General features: G+C 48.3%; 1 long non-coding RNA gene across 1 annotated transcript in view; it reads left to right on the top strand.

Moving 5' to 3' along the window:
- The first annotated feature begins 1,883 nt into the window (after positions 1-1,883).
- Positions 1,884-17,289, top strand: part of LOC125641542 (uncharacterized) — a 92,744-nt gene continuing 77,338 nt past the window's right edge. Inside the window, exon 1 of the long non-coding RNA XR_012669543.1 lies at positions 1,884-2,334. This is a non-coding gene — a long non-coding RNA (uncharacterized LOC125641542). The remainder of the gene's footprint in view (positions 2,335-17,289) is intronic.

Here is a 17,289-nt window from a genome sequence, read left to right as displayed (position 1 = left end):
CCTAAACTGCAGATGTGTACACCACAATTAAACAGCCCCTCAGCCTGAGTCCCGCAAGCTTGAGTCAGCTGGCACAGGCCAGGTGTGGGTTTTTAATTGTTGTGCAGACATACTCTGGACTGCAATACTCCAGATGGAATCCAAAAAGTCAGCTCCAAGTTTGCATTTGTCGATGTTCCTCTCTCTCTCTCTGCCTGCAAGCAGACCTGACAACCCGAGCCCTATATACCCACCACACAGGCCCAGCACCGGGACGGGGAAGGAGTCTCCATGGCCCAGGCTGTCACTTGCTTCTTTGTCAGGTTTGCCAAGGAGGGGGCTAAATGCAGTTGTCATTATGGTGATGTGGACATTTGTGTAACCTGTCCCCCACTTCCGCTGCCCCTGCTTGGGTCCATCGGCTTTGCCTGGAGCGCCGGGTGGTGTGCACACACACACAGATACCCCAGCCCCGGAGCGCAGGCCAGCCTTCATTAGCCCCAGCCCCATTCATGGAGGGAAGAGCCCCCCGCAGCACAGCGCCGGGAAGCAGGAAGGGGACTGAGGGCAGAGCGTGGGCAGGGCCACCCATGGCTCTTTGGGGAGGCTCAGCCTGCCCCAGCCTTCAATACCCACCGCCCATGAGTCTGGCTGCAGATTCGGTCAGGGCTGGAGTCAGTGTTCGGCTAAGCAGCTGCAGTTGCTGTGTTCCAGTACCACCTTGGCATCTCATGCCTTGGCATACCTGATCCTCGGGCTATTTGCCTTTTGTGCTGGCTTTAGGGACCAAGCTTTGCCATACTAATAGCCCTGGCTGGTGATATCATGGCATCTGCTTTCGGAGACGCAGGGCAGATATATGCTTATGATGTGGTAGCATTAATTAGTACTGGATTAAATATGAATCAGGGACATTTAATTGGACTGGATTCAGACCCCCAATTCATTTCATGTAGGCCACAAGGTGGGGATAACATTAAGGCCCTTCCGTCCCTCGAAAGAGATCCACTGATGATTTGGAAGGTTAAGTCCCAGTTGCCCCTCACTACTTATGTAACAATCTCTCTCCACACATCCCCTGCATTCCCACTCTGCTAGAGACCCTGTTCTCACCACAGCCCCTGGGCTATTTTCCACACCTACCCATGGAACACCCTTCCTGAGCTCCTCAGCAAGGCCATTATTACCCTTTCCTCATTCCAGTCCCGCCCTAGGAACCCGTCTCTACCAGCGCACTTGCCAAAGGAAGGACTTGAATGTATGGACATATTTCTAGTATGTGTCATTTAAAAAACCCTTTGCTGCACCATGATGTGCACTTGGTCTGGCTGGTAAGCAGCCACCCTGCCTCATTGTTGCGTGACCCCAACGTCACGTTATCAGACTGCAAATTCCTCGGGGCCAGGACCACACCTGCAAGGTGCTTCGTATGCTTTTGGGTCTGGAAATGTAACAAACAATACTCATAAACCCTGAGATCTTTGCTGAAAGGCCCTGGGAAGCATTCTGCTTCCTTAATTCCACTCTCTGAAATAGGACAAACACTCTGTGCTGATTGGTTTCAGAGTAACAGCCATGTTAGTCTGTATTCGCAAAAAGAAAAGGAAAAGGAGTACTTGTGGCACCTTAGAGACTAACCAATTTGTGTGAGCATAAGCTTTCGTGAGCTACAGCTCACTTCATCGGATGCATACCGTGGAAATCTTCTGCAGTTTCCACAGTATGCATCCGATGAAGTGAGCTGTAGCTCACGAAAGCTTATGCTCAAATAAATTGGTTAGTCTCTAAGGTGCCACAAGTACTCCTTTTCTTTTTGCGAATACAGACTAACACGGCTGTTACTCTGAAAAAAGAAAAGGAAGACTTGTGGCACCTTAGAGACTAACCAATTTATTTGAGCATAAGCTTTCGTGAGCTATGCTGATTGTCACCTGGTTTGCATGACTCTGCTGCTGCTGTGACATGAATTCTCCTGGCTGAATCCGCTCCGTGATGATGCAGATTTGCTGAAGGAATAGACAACGCTCACGCAGTTTCACTGGGGAAATTTATAGAACCTAAAGAATCAACAGCTCTGTGAAAAGAGACAAACTCTTATGAAAACAAGATAAATGAGGCCAGGATATTTACATTGGAACAAGCCAACACCCAAACGGATTAAGCGTACAGCCAAGACACTCAAACAATTTGCAGTGAAATTTTTTAAACAAACACATGGTGTGCCAACGGACCCTAATAAAATTACAGAGAAATACAATGGATCCTTTGTTCCTTATCAGCGGTGCATCTGTTGGGAACCATTTTCCAGCCTTCCCTGGGAGAGCAGCTTCCTTTGGATCTTTATCTAATGAGACGGTAAGTGTCTGACAGCATTTTACAGCCCCGACTCAGGTTAGCATCCCTATTCAGAACAAGTGCTTAAGTGTTTACATGAATAGGGATGGATTTAAGCATGTACTTATGTGCATTCCTGAACTGCAGTCCAACATGAGTAATGGATGTGGATTAAGTTCTCTCAGAGGCTAATTGCTGAGATGCTTAATAATTTATTAGACTAAACCTTGGATTTTCTAGGGTATTTTTATTATGTCACTGAATGATGTTTTAGTCTGCGTGATACCTGCACAAATGTTAACAAGCTTCTGTACGAGTATAGTGGGTTACTGATACCTCTAAAATTAGCACCTCTACTGTCCAGACTTTTTGAATTGAAAACTTCATTACAGACCTTCGTTTCTCAGTTGTGTTTGTTGCAGGGACTAGTCACTTTTTGGTATCTATGTCTGTGGTGTCATTTGATTATGTTGTATAACCAGATCCTGACCGAGCTACAATACTTTCTATTTTTTGTGAACTTTAAAAAAAATACTGACACATCAAAAGGAGAAAAGATAAAAGTGTGTTACACACACAGAGCAGTGCTGAAAAATAAACATTCTAGGGTACAATTTGCTGGAGGCTGAAAATGAAACAGGAGACTCAGAACAGAAGTTAGGAGTGATGGTTGATAAAGCACTGAGGTGGGATTCAGGAGATTTGGGCTTAATTCCCAGCTTTGCCACAGACTTCCCATGTGACGTTGGCCAGTTTCTCATCTGTAAACTGGGATACGATGCTTCTCTTTCTGCCACCATCGTCTTGTCAATATAGACTGGTAGGGAACGTCTCTTGCTTTGTGTTTGTCCCGCACCTAATACAGCAGAGCCCTGGTGCGGGCTAGGGTCTCCAGGCATTATTGGAATGCAAGTGCTGAATACTAGCAGACACAAGAGATGTTAGGGTTACACAGGACACAGTAAAGAGGTACAATGGTTTAAAATGAAACTATGGTGTGGCTTTAATTCAGGAACCTGCATTTTTCCCACAAAGACGCCTTCAGCTTAAAAAGGAAATGGGGTAGAGTTTTTCAGTCTCACTTGATAATAAATTTAGAGGCGTTAACATTTTGCAGAACCCTCTCCAACACAGACAGGACTGATGCTGGGCGCAGACGGGTGGAATGTAATTATAGTCAGCCAACTAAAAAGGAAGGACTTCATTATTAGTAACTATGAATAACGTGCTCTAATGGTGTGAATTGGAATATGTCAAGCCGATTTTGCAAGTCAGTAGGGTTTGGGAATGGGTGACAGATACATTAAATGGTTTGAACAGAAACATGAAAACAGAACCTTTTCTTACGTCATTTCAGATTGACATCAGACAGGAGGCACATGGTAACAGCGCCAATGGGCATATGGGACTAAAGTTCATCCCATGGAGAGATCACCATGTGTAGGCGCAAAGCATCATGTAGAGGAGCAGAGACTGAGGCTTTGTGGGGGGGAATTGTTGGAGGTGGGCTGAGGAGAAAATGGTCTGATTTCAACCTGGTTTACATTCGTATTTGAAGCTGCATCAGGGCTAATGCTTAGGGGTGAGTTTGGATTTAAAGCCATGGGTATCTCATGAGCTGTTCTCACAAGATTTCAGCCCAAGGAAATCGATCTGGTTTCAAAAGATTTGGGACAGATCAGGAGTAGAACTAGAAACAGGCCAGGGTTTCAGTATGGGGGCATGGCCCAGAAGCAACATTGCAAGCATGCCTCCGGATCCAATTATTTGAATCTGACCCCCTGTGTTCAAAGGTCCAAGTCCTGGGTTAGTCTGGTCTCTAGTTTGACTGGGTTTGCTGCTGGGTTTTAGGAAATAGGAGCAAGTGGGACATGGGAAGAATTAGTAGCATGAATGACTCCTGAGATTATCTGCCCATTAAGGGAAACGGAAGAACACCTTTGTTTGGATGTCCTGACGTATGCACCGGGCAGCATTTCCCCTTCTGTCTCCTTAACAATGCTAACCACAACAAAAGCCATAAGCAACTTCTGGCTCCAGATATTGTGCAGTCCTTACTGGGAGCAGCTTTGCTGGTGATATTTCATCACTCGTTAGTTTCAGGGATCCAAACCAATGATTGCGGAGGCTTTGATGGGTTTCCCCCTTTGGTAGCTGTCAGGTGGCCAGGGCAGGACACTCCTGCCCTATTCTCTGCAACAAAAAGCATGGGGGTGGAATGGTACGTGGAAGAACTTGTGCATTCTAATGACAATGATTGCTCCACACAAACCACTTTAATAGGCCTCACTCAATCCCATTGAACTCCACACCATGTAGCACCAGCCCTGCCCTCTAGCAGCTTGGCAGGGAACCTTCAGTGGAGACAGAAGCCTCCTCTCTGGAAGGAACGCTCCCCCAGCAGGTGTTGGAGGTGCCCTGCCCATTTACCCAGGTGGATTCCTAGAAATATTAGTTTCTATTTATTTTCTCTTTCGCTGTCCCGCTGGTATAAAGAGCCTGATTGTGCATCCATGAGACAGGGGAGGTCTTTATGCCCTAGAACAGGCAATGAAAGGTTTTTGCCTTCCTCCCCAAATCCCATGTCCATGTTCCTGCAGGATCCGCTGTCATGACACAGGCTGCAAGGCAAGCTGCTCTTCCCGGACCATCCAACCATAGTTCTCTTTGCTAAGCCTGCCAATAGAGGTGTTCAAGTCAGTGCTGAAGGTGCTGGGGCTTGTTTTGTGTGTGTGAGTGATAAAAAAACTCCCATCCCTGGAACTTGGCTGGGAACTGCCTTCCAGACTCCCAGAGCTTGCAGTCAATAGACTCACACTTTGGAGGCAAATTGGAACTCGTGATCCCGAGATGAAAGGCTCCTTCTCCCGCTCCGTCTCCCGAGCCAGGCAGTGCCACACAGCTATCCGCATTTCTGATCGTTTCAGCAGAGCCCCACCCCAATCAAGGCGGAGACTATTGTTGCGTTTGTCTAATTCATCCAGCTCCCCCCTCCCTGGGGGATCCTGTTCTCCCTCCATTTCTGTCTGATAAACTGACACAGAAACGAGAGGCCCAAATGGACCCTGAGCAGTGGCTAACGCAAACACACCACGCAAGGCAGGCAGTGCTGACTGAGAACGTGGGCTGAGTAAATGGATTCTTCTCTCTGCCTGGCAGCCCTGCAGTTACGAGAGGGTAACCGCACCGGTCGTAAAGCCTCAGCCAAACCATAAATAATAGGAATGGGCCTAATGGGAAACAGTCTGAGCTGCGAGCTGGGGAACGAGCTGCTACGGAACAGGGGAGGGAATAAAGCAAGCAAAAGTGTTTGGGGAACTTCACCATCAGCTTTTTGGGTGGTTGATTAATTTGGCCAGCGAGGGATGAAGTGGAATTTGACCGAAGAGGGAGTGATTGAAACTCAGTGCTGGGAGGCCCGATTCTTCTCACAGGTGCTGGGCAGGGGAAGCGGAGAGATCAGTGAAGGTGGCTTTAAAAAGCTTCACATCACAGAGTAACAGATTTTTTTTAAAAATCACTAGAAGATGAGTGAAAAGTCCCCAGGCCCAACCCATTTCCCCACAGGGTTTTCCATGCCCTACACTGAAAGGCAGCTGCTAGGATCCATCCTCCTTGCCTGGTTTCAGAGTAACAGCCGTGTTAGTCTGTATTCGCAAAAAGAGCAGGAGGACTTGTGGCACCTTAGAGACTAACCAATTTATTTGAGCATGAGTTTTCGTGAGCTACAGCTCAGTTCTTGCCTGTCACTCTGACCACGTCACTCCCTCTATGAATCCTTCCACTGGCTCCCTTTTCGGCTCCCTCAAATGCAAGTGGCTTGTCCTTGCCGCCAAGAGCCCTGCGCAGCTCTGCCCCTCCTGGCTCATCTGCTCTCCTCTCCCATCGCGCTGCCACCTTCACCCCACCCTCTCCGCTCCGACAGTCCTGCCATCTGGGACATCCATTTTGCCCACAAACATCTCTGTGCTTCCCTTGATGCACCAGGACCCGTCTCTGAACTAACCTGTCAGGCCTCTGTCCTCCTTCCCTTCAGATCCGGGGTTAAAACCCTCTTCTGTGGGAGACCTGCCAGACCCGGAAGTAAACACAATCATTGATAACATTTGCTGATGATGCCCTGGGGGAGTGGTAAATAACGAGGAGGACCAGTCACTGATACAGAGCGATCTGGGTGGCTGGGAAACTGGGTGCAACTTAGGAAACACTCTGCATTTCGATAGGACTAAATTTCTTCCTCCATCCCCAACCCCACTTTGAGAAAAGGTCTCGCTTTGGGCCTACCAGTCCTGGTAGCCAAAAAGGGCCTGGTTTGGTTCCCTGCCACACTACAGTGCAGGCCTGAAGAGAGACTCCTTGTGGCCCTTCCCCAAATGGCGTCGGGCGCCACTTCCATAGCATAGCTGGCCTCAAAACCAAAGACCAGTCCTTCCTGGGACTCCATCTTGGATCTCTTGAGTGGGGCTGCTTTGTCCTGCCAGTCTGCTTTGCCAAGCTGGGCCCAGAACAGACATTTTTCTGTCGTCCAGGAGCCTTTCAAAGAGCTCGCCAGGAAGAGACACTAGTGAGCAGAGACACAAGGCGGGGGAGGTAATATCTTTTACTGGACCGACTTCTGTTGGGGAATGAGACACGCTTTCGAGCTTCACAGAGCTCTTCTTCAGGTCTGGTGAGCAGGGCACAGGACTGCTGTCACATAGGGACAGGACAATCCCTAATTTCAAGCAGCTAGATTTTGCTCCTTTTCCCAAACTTCACCCAATTGACATTCAGGGCAGGAGGACTTCCAGACAAAGCCTTAATATGACTGTTAGCCTTAACTCTCTCAGTGATCTATGCATCCCACAGCATTTAGATAGCTGTATAGATGAGAGCCCATGTGATTGCATGGCACTGAATTTTTGTACCACACCTTTCACAGCCGGGGCTACCCAAGGGGTTAACGTGGCTGATTTGGGGAGGATTGTCCAAGAGCAAAACAATGTTTTGCTGAAAGGGGGGAAGAAGTGAGTTATTTTCTGTCTGGTGACTGATCTATTTTCCTGAGCAGATGCAGGCTCACTGGGAGGTGAGCAAGGCCTGGGCCGCGACAGGCATGCATTCTGCAATGGGCGTACGTTCTGTGCCAGCTGGTCTCTCTCTGAGGCCAGAAGAAAGTTCTTTGCTGTTTGCCTAAGGTCTTGCCTCCTCCCCTTTGAGAAGCTCACACACATCACAGAGGAGTTCCGATAAGTGAGCGAAATGTGCAAGGCTGGCGAAAGAAGCCTTTGCAGAGACCCTCCCCTGCTGCGCAGGCTGCCTCCAAAAAGGCAGCGTGGGAGTAAGATGGTAACAGAACCGCACCCAAGCTCCCTGGCGTCAAAGGGAGTCCACTGACCCCAATGGGGTGTTGGATCACAGCTTTGGAACGGACGTCTCTGTAGACGTGAGACACTTGTGCCCCAGGAGGTCATGGAGCTCTGTGCACGGACCTGGAACCTGAGCACTTGAGACAGTCAGAGGTGCCCACTCCGATGGCAGTTGGGATTCACAATAATGAGTCTGTTTGACCCTCCTAAAAGTATTTCCCAGGGGTTGTGTCCCCCCCCACACACACACCCCCACACACCCCGACATTCTGCAGCTGTGATCCAGGGATGGGCGGAGGGAGGATGTTTGTTTGCAGGGAGAGAGGGACGGAGTTGGTGGCTGGCCCTATCCACTTGTGCAGGGCAGCCACCCCAGAAAAACAATGAGTAGCACATAAAAATAAACAGTGCATTGGACTGCATGTAAAGAAAGACAGCCACTGCTGCCCGCTGTCAGGGGAAAGGTGACTGGCTGAAGACAGCAGGCTCCACGCAGGCAGCTGGCATTGTCCTGTCCAGGGCCACCTTTTGGGGCTTTTCAGACACGCATTTACAGGAGGCAATGAAAGTGAAAGACTTGAGAACCTTCCTCCTCCAGATTCTTCCTCTCTGTCTCACCTTCCCTCCTCCAGCGAGAGACACATCCTCCTCCTGCCAGAGCCCCAGGATTGATGCTCATCTTCCTCCCACTCACAGCTCCTTTGATCTTCTGGCCAAATGAAGCAATCCAGCCCACTCCAGCAGGCAGCTGGGTGGAAACTTTCATCTGTGTCCAGGGGCTGCTGCCTGTTGCTGCACTCAACTCATGGCTGCAGTTGCACACCTTGCCTTCATCTTCCCTGGCTCCCTTCCTCCCATCAGAACCCTCTCTCTTTGCTGGGACCAGCACGGCACCGCTTTGCCTGCTCCTTCCTTGTGCAGGAGAGCAGGACCCAGGGGGCTGGGGCTGCGGAAGCACGTGCAGAAGGGAATTGCAGCGAATCTGCTGCAGCATCTGAGTCTGGGCCTGGTGGCAATTCTGAGCACACCACTTCTGCCATCGCCGGCCATCGATGTGGAACAGCTGGGCACAAGTGTTTACAACACACACACACACACAACAAAGCGTGTTCACCCCTGCCAAAGCAGGTGCATCTCCCATTGGCTTTAGTGGACATTGTGTCTGTTTGCTTCAGGTCTGAATGTTGCTTCGTGCTCTCTGGTGCACACACAGACCTGCTGCCCACTCTTATATTATCTCCTTCCTTCCACCCTTGGCTGGGTCCCCCCACACCAAAGGCTCTCAAGCAAAGTAAGCCATCATGGGATAAAAGGGAAGGTGCTCTCATGGATTGGTAACTGAGTAAAAGGTAGGAAACAAAGGGTAGGAATAAGTGGTCAATTTTCAGACTGGAGAGAGGTAAGTAACAGTGTCCCCCAAGAATCTGTACTGGGGCCAGTGCTATTCAACATAGTCATAAAGGATCTGAAAAAGGGGTAAACAGGGTGGTGGCGAAGTTTGCAGAGGATACAAAATTACTCAAGACAGTTAAGTTCAAAGCAGACAGAGAAGAGTTACAACAGGATCTCACAAAACTGGGTGACTTGGCAACAAAATGGCAGATGAAATTCAACGCTGATAAATGCAAAGCAATGCACATTGGGAAACATCATCCCAACTATACATATAAAATGATGGGGTCTATATTAGCAGTTACCACAGAACGTTGGGAGTCATTAGGAAAGGGATGTAAGTAGGAAGAGAGCCTAAAATAATAAGCCCTTTTATTAAAGGCATGGTATAAGGCAGTACCTGCTCACAGAGTCTGGCAAGAACAGGACTAATATTGCAAATCTACACATTCCTAAAAAGTGCTCAGTACAAAGTACTTACACAAACACACCCTGATATCAAGTGGTACCAAAACATCCCAATATTAAAAATGGTACAAAAACATTCCCCAAAAATAACAAAAACACACTAACCCCTCCTAAAAGATAAGGTCAGGATGACAGTATGTAACTTGTTTATATCAGGGTATAAAAATGTACCTCAGAAGGAGTGTCTTTGGCCAGCCTAGGGGGAAGTAAAAAGTCCCGCCACTGACTAAACTGAGTCCATTGTCACGGGGATACATGTCTTAGTATCCTCGTAAAGTCTGCCAGGTGCTATTACCATGCTTCGTCAACAATAAACCTGGCTGAATGCCCTCATACCTTAACGGATCTTGTGGTCATTGAGCAGCTCGCTCAAGGTCTGCTGTGCCAACTGTCCGCGCAAAGCTGGGACAGCACACAGGAAAAACACACACACACAGCCAAACATCGAACCACAAGGGATAGATAATAAGATAGAAAATATCATAACGCTATTATAGAAAATCCACCAGCTACTCTCACTAGAGCCCTATTCAAGCGGGCTATGGGCTGCTCTGGAGTCTCGAATTGTTGGAGTGCAGAGTTCTCTGGCCACTCCTCTAGCCACTGCCCTTGGGCCAGGGACTGCAAGGCGTGGGGTGGCATAGGGCTGTGTATGCTGGTCCCACAGAGCCCTTGCATTGGACGGAATTCCCACAAGGGCTGGAGATGGAAAAAGGGGTTATGGGGGTGAGAAACAGATGCTGACCACTGTCTCCACACTTGCACCATCTTGTGGAGGTGTCCTGAGACTTGTCTTGTGGCCTGATTCTGGAGGTGCTGGGTGCTATCTCTGCTCATTGACTTCAGCTAGTGGTGAAAGCATGAAAACCTTAAATAGCCATGATACTGAGAGAGGCCAGACAGTATGAACTGCAGTGCATCCATAGCCCCGTGTACCAATACCAAGGATGTGTATTTGTGCGTTCTTGGAATCTCTAGGGAGTGATTCATGAAAAAATCCCAGAGCTGGTTTTGTACCTAGCCAGCCTTTGAAGCTTGACTTATGGGGAACAGTGGGAGGGATGGGTTTTACCTGTGTTCAGGAGCATGGGGGACACAGCAAGACTTTGGGTGTAAGAGGCTGAATTGAAACAAACTCAGCACTTTCATTTTGAGTGAGCAAATGGGCAGGATCTTCTGCTCGATGCCCAACAGCCTTAAGGGCAGGCAAGGAGGTTGGCCTAACAGTCTCCTCTTGTGGGTGATGGGCAGTTTACGGTCTGTTCAGTGTGCATTGGACTCTGTTTGTTGTTCTTTCTGTGACACCTTGCCCTTAACAATAAAGGTCCTTTGCTTTGGGAGAGCTGGGGATAGGGGGGTCACTGGTGAAACCACTGTCCTTTGTCCTCGGAGAGAAAGCAAAGCGCACCTGCAGGCAGTTAGGCAGATTGGCCCGCTGGGGAGCATAAGGCAGCGCGCCAGGCAGCCTTAAAACCCCCAGTCGGGTGGGGGAGTCTCCTCCACCCACAAGATGACGTCTGGGAGCCAGAAACTTTCAGGGGGTGCCCTGGAAGGGTCACAGAGTGGGGATACAGGTGCCGTCCCTGTGACACTCTGACAGCCCCCTCTTACCATAAAGCAGTACAGCCCACCCCACAACGCCCTGCAGCTGCAAGCCCCCCGGAGGCCGGCCCTGGTCTGCTGATGGGTGCATGGCTGTTTTGACAGCCCGGGATACATTGTTTTCTGCTTCAGTTTGTTGAGCAACCTCAAGTGGGTGGACACACACCCGGCTTAACTACAGCCCTGGATCTCACCACCCTCAGCTGCATTGGCTCAACCAGAGCCCGAAACACACACTTGTTCTGGGTGCCCTGGATCTCACACTCCACCTGAGAGAGGTTCCCTCATTGCGTAATGCCACATTGCGTCTGCTTCTGAAATGGCTGTTTAATGCTCTTTCTCCCGAACCCAGGACTGAATTTCCTTAACCTCACAACGTGCCCTCCCCACTTCTCCACAGAGACTCAGGGCTTTGTGCTGAGACTGTGCGATTCTGCGACCTGGGGACGTCTGCCAATTCCTCCCCCGCCGGCTGCTGAACAGACCCCGTTCTGGAATGGGACTGGTTCAGCCAGGCGAAAGGTTCCGTTCGCCCAATCTCTGCTTGCTGAGCCGGCCCGTCCCCCACACTTTAGCAACCCTTGAATACAAGTCAGCCAGTGAAACAGCTGTTTTGTGACTGCCAGAGGCAATAGGGCTCACACAGCATTCTCAGCGTGGGCTTTACCTTCCCATGTCACACCACCCACCTGTCATAAGTAACAATGATGATGCTTAGCACTTCTAGAGCACTTTTAATCTTCAAAGTGATTTACAAACATAATCCTCTCAGCATCCTCGGTTGGTAGGTGAGGGTTGTTATTTCCAGCTCACTCATGGAGAAACAAACCGAGAGAGGTTAAGTGACTGCCCAAGGCCACAGAGTGAGTCAGCGGCAGAGGTAGTAGTTTCTGAAGCCCCGCCCGGGGTACGATCCACTAGGCTAAGCTGACTCTTACAGGGGACCCCACCAGCATTTCTAGCACCAGTGCTGAGGCCAACTGAGTTTCAGCCCAAGGTGCGGAACTTGTTCTGCTGCGGCTTGCATCCACCTCAGCTCCTCCATCCCACCTATTAGGTTCTGAAACTGTTCCCGTTGAAATCAATGTTAAAGCTCCCCCAGAATGAAATGGTGCAGAGTCAGACCCTTAAAACAGCCCCAAAACTTATGCTTTCAGATATATATGTTTGTCTTACTTCCTGTTGCCCCCTGTGATGATGTTATTTTGCATGCAAGGAGTAATGGTCTCAAGTTGCAGCGGGGGAGGTCTAGGTTGGATATTAGGAGAAACTTTCACCAGGAGGGTGGTGAAGCACTGGAATGCGTTACCTAGGGAGGTGGTGGAATCTCCTTCTTTTGAGGTTTTTAAAATCAGGCTTGACAAAGCCCTGGCTGGGATGATTTAGTTGGGGATTGGTCCTGCTTTGAGCAGGGGGTGGACTAGATGACCTCCTGAGGTCCCTTCCATTCCTGATATTCGATGATTCTATGCTCCAGAAAATACATTTATTCTTCTATTTTCTTTGCATTTTGAACCATTTCATTTAGCCTCCTTTGTCTCCTCTCTTGACAGTCCCAGCTTCTCAGTTTCTCTCTAGCGAGGACTCTCATCAGCCCTTTCTATTTCTGCTGGGTCTTCCTCTGGGCCTGTTCAGTACTGCGCACGCTATTGCGGGTCAGGGTACCCACTAGTTTCTGTAAGAGCTTTAGAATGCTTTCCGGTTTAGTCACCATCCCCCCCAACCTTTCACGTTCTGCTGCACAGTGAACAGAGGTTGTCATTCACCGGATTCTTTTTCCTGAGCGGTTACAGCCATCTCTGAATACAGCAACATGGACAAGTGGTTCAGATGACTCCTTCCAATGTGCATTATCCTTGCATGTGTCAGCACTGAATCTCATCTGCCCATTCACCAGACTCGACTCAGTTCCTCTGACCTTCCTCGGAGTCATCTCCTATCTTAACTAACCTCAATCATTTCGAGTCCTCTGCTAATTTTGCTCTCTCTGCTCACTTCCTTTTCCAGATCACTGAAATCCATGACAGCGCTATGCCTCTGACCTGATGACTGTTTCAGCTTCATGAGTCTTGAGTGGGACATTAGAACGACTTTCAGAAAGTCTTTGACAAATGAGGTCAGCCATGTCTCCTTTGTCCACTATTGCCTATCCTCCTCAGGGATGCTTTTTGCACTATTTTGTGCAGCTTGGCCCAGTTCAAAAGACAAACCTGCTCTTTAGAATTGTAATTCTGAGCCTCGGGCATATTTACTCTCTCTCAGCGATGGTGTATTAGTATCCAGAGAGAGGACAAATTCCAATGGAAGCAGGGAACTCGATTTTTGATGGCAAATTTTAACATGGGTCTCCTGCGAATCCCTTTCCAGCACGAGTGAAACTATCCCTGTTTGTGCAACACTGACAGAGACCTGGGATGAGACTCAAATTCCTTCTCCTTTCCCAGCTGTTCTGACATACAGGTGGGCATGCAGGAAATCTTCCATTTGCTTGTGTCTCCTAGGGCCAAATCCTAATTTTGACAGTTATTCAGCGTCATTCATCCAACGATCCCAAATTGCTCAATCAAAGTCACAAAGCAATAGGGATCACTTCACCCGTCTCCGAAATGCAGGTGGCAGCCTTTAAACAGTGAAGAGCAACACAACACAGCAGGTCAGGACAGAAAGGAGCTGTAAAAGAATCCCATATCCAACTTCAAACGCAGGAGAATTTCAGGCAGGAAGGATGCAAATTATCCAACTGGAATTTTCCAGGATAATAGGGCTAAAATCTATAAAATGAATTTCCTGTGCAGGTCTGAGTTTCATATTTGCCCCTCTAACGGCTAAGATTTGCACCCACAACCAGGGAGCTGTTGCAGTCTCACTTTGTCACGTTTGCACCAGCAATGCAGTTGCAAGTCTAAAACTGTAGGTGCAAACTTTGCGTGTGCCAGCGGGCCCCATTGAAGGGGGCTGCTCTTTAATGATCATAAATGATCAGGACTTCAGTTTTATGCCTCATCTGCAAGACTGCAGGACACCTTGTAACACCTGAGAAGGGGAACAAGCTCACTACTGACTCAGGGCGACCAGTGCCACCTGCTGAATTATAGGAGAACTTGTGGCACCTTAGAGACTAACCAATTTATTAGAGCATAAGCTTTCGTGGGCTACAGCCCACTTCATCGGATGCATAGAATGGAACATATAGTAAGATAGATAGATAGATAGATAGATAGATAGATAGACAGACATACAGATAAGTTGGAAGTTACCATGCAAACTGTGAGAGGCTAATTAGTTAAGATGAGCTATTATCAGTAGGAGAAAAAAACTTTTGTAGTGATAATCAAGATGGCCCATTTAGACCGTTGACAAGACGGTGTGAGGATACTTAACTTAAGGAAATAGATTCAATATGTGAAATGACCCAACCACTCCCAATCTCTATTCAAGCCCAAGTTAATGGGATCTAGTTTGCGTATTAATTCAAGCTCAGCAGTTTCTCCTTGGAGTCTGTTTTTGAAGCTTTTCTGTTGCAAAATAGCCACCCTTAGATCTTTTACTGAGTGGCCCATTCTCTGACATCCCGGCTTTTTCATGAATTCTCCGAAGGGACCCCGCCAGCCCAAATCAGTTGCCGATGCAGGATCCAAACAAAATGCCTTGAAAAGCCGCTACATTGCATATATTCCATGATGTTAGGAACACTGAGTCACTTCCATCCCCTGTAAAAAGAAAAGGAAGACTTGTGGCACCTTAGAGACTAACCAATTTATTTGAGCATGAGCTTTCGTGAGCTACAGCTCACTTCATCGGATGCATCCCCTGTGTAATTCCACTGATTTGGAATTGTGGGCTGAATGTGTCAAGCTGGGTTTTGGAAGATTCTTGGTATGTAGCAAAATAATCTTAACGTCGGCTGGATTCTACATTGTGTTTACTAGGCGTTCATTCTCTCACTTTCTCTTTCTTTTGGGCTAATGTGGACAGCAACTCATTTGCCAAATTGCAGAAAGTTCTTCTTTCCCTTCAGTCTCAGGCAAGGCATGTATTTGTTTCTCTGTTCATGGAGCAGGCAGTAGAGTTCCTGGTGCTATGGCAGATACGGTCACTGCTTGGGCAATAAACTACTGTAACTGCAGCATGCCCAGGAGCTCTTCCCACAGGCTGGAAACCCATTGGACTAGGCCCTGAGCAACCGAACACAATGGTCCCTACTCCAAAGAGCTTACAATTCTTCTCCTGTAGTCAACAAGGAGAAGGAAGGCCAAACTACTTTAACTAGCCACTTCATTGTTCTCTAATTTCAGAAAAAATGATGTTTTGTCAATATTAATCTCAGGCATTATTAATCAGAATTTGTATTACAATTGTCCCTGCAGGACCCATCCAAGATCAGGCCCCACTATACTAGGCTATACAGAGTCACACACCTGGGAAGAGACAGACCCTGACCTCCCTGGGGCACTGAGGGTACAGACACAGACGAGAGAGACACAGGGCGGGAGAAAGGAAGTTCTATTATTACCTCATTTTACAGATGAGGCACAGAGATTAAGTGACTTGCCAAAGGCCGTATTATAAATGTCAATACTGAACATGGTATCAGCGTGGTATCTGAATAGCTGGCACGTTGATGGATGTGCACATCAGGGCTCATTTCTCACTCTCTACTCGCTGGTCAGCAGGGACTAGGTTTTATCTTCCCCCAGAGTATGTCTACACTGCAGCTGGTAGCATGCCTCCTAGTGCAAGCAGACAGGACTGCACTAGTTCGGTAGCCTGCCCCACTTCCTGGGCCCAGACTTGGGTGGCTAGCCTGGGCCACTGCCTGTGGTGCAGTGTAGACATACCCTGATAAAGGAAGGTGAAAGCCCTCAGTGAGGATCACTCCCAGTAGCAATGCAGTGGTAGCTAGTGGTAGGCCTAGCTCCCATGCATACAGACCCCATTGCCCCAGCCTGTCAAAGCCCACACTTCTGATTCAGGCCTTTAGGTCCTTTAGCAGAGTCACCTGGTGATGCTCCTCAACAGTGCCGAAGTTCTACCTCAGCATCATCTCAGGGTCCTAATGCAGCATTCTTGAGGTCTGTTATTTTAGACACTAAATAGCAAGAGAACACTAGGGTTGGGGACAGCAGGGTCCAGAATGAAGACCCACTAACAGCTGAGAAGGATGTACTGGCCCTTTGCTGCACCCTGGCATGCTACAGCCAACCCAGAGACTGTAGCTGCAAGCTGCAGTGTGAATATGTGTGACGGAGTAGTTCAAATAAGCTGAATTCAAATCACTGATGCTGGGAAGGGTAATACAGGGTAAACTGATGCTGGGAAGGGTAATGCAGACAGAGAATAAAATCACTGATTTCTAGTGACCTGAAGAAGAGCTCTGTGTAAGCTCAAAAGCGTGTCTCTCACCCCAGTAGCAGTTGGGCCAATAAAAGATGTTACCTCGCCCACCTTGTCTTTCTAACCCTGACGTTCACACTGGAACCGGAGCTTCCTCTGAGTCTCCTGGCTGACTAAGTTATTGAAAATGATGGGAGTGTGCATTAAGACCAGCACAGGAGACATGGTCTGAGAACTAACACACTTCACCACCACAGCTAGACATGCCTGCCTAGGAGCACTGGGGCATGCAGCACCTTTGAGATGAAACTTGCTCCTTTCACCCCCCTGAAAGTACTCTCGGTGGGAAACGCTTCTTGTCCCTCCATAACCCTTTCCGCATCAAAACTAAGGTTTTTAAATTAAAAATGTTATTGCAGAACAGTCACGATAGTGCTGAAGGATGAAAACCTTTGAGAGACAGGAAATGGGAGCCAAGAGCAGAGATTGCAACCAGGGAAGACGTAAGACTGTAATAGACACGGATTGACATTTGGATGAACATTGACATGGGGCAGAAGAATGCTGTGGGCTGGGGTCTCCTTCAGACTATAGACCCTAGGCATGTGGGTCCTTGTATGTGCACTTAATACATCTTTCTTTATTCTACTTGTATCATTACCAGGAACCTGTTACAAAGTAAATGTCAGTGTGTGATGTGCATGAAAGTCCCAAAAACGTAAGGTTGGAAATTATACTGCCGTGTCCCTGAGGACAGCCTTTCTATGCTGTACTACCAAGGAGCCTTCTAGTTACAGTCTCTTGGCTATTTCACACCCTAACCTGCACATAC

This window comes from Caretta caretta, chromosome 8 (genome assembly GCF_965140235.1).
Source record: "Caretta caretta isolate rCarCar2 chromosome 8, rCarCar1.hap1, whole genome shotgun sequence".
In the NCBI taxonomy this organism is placed as follows: domain Eukaryota; kingdom Metazoa; phylum Chordata; order Testudines; family Cheloniidae; genus Caretta; species Caretta caretta.
Note: the sequence above shows the minus strand (reverse complement) of the source record. Positions and strands in the feature narration are given on the sequence as shown.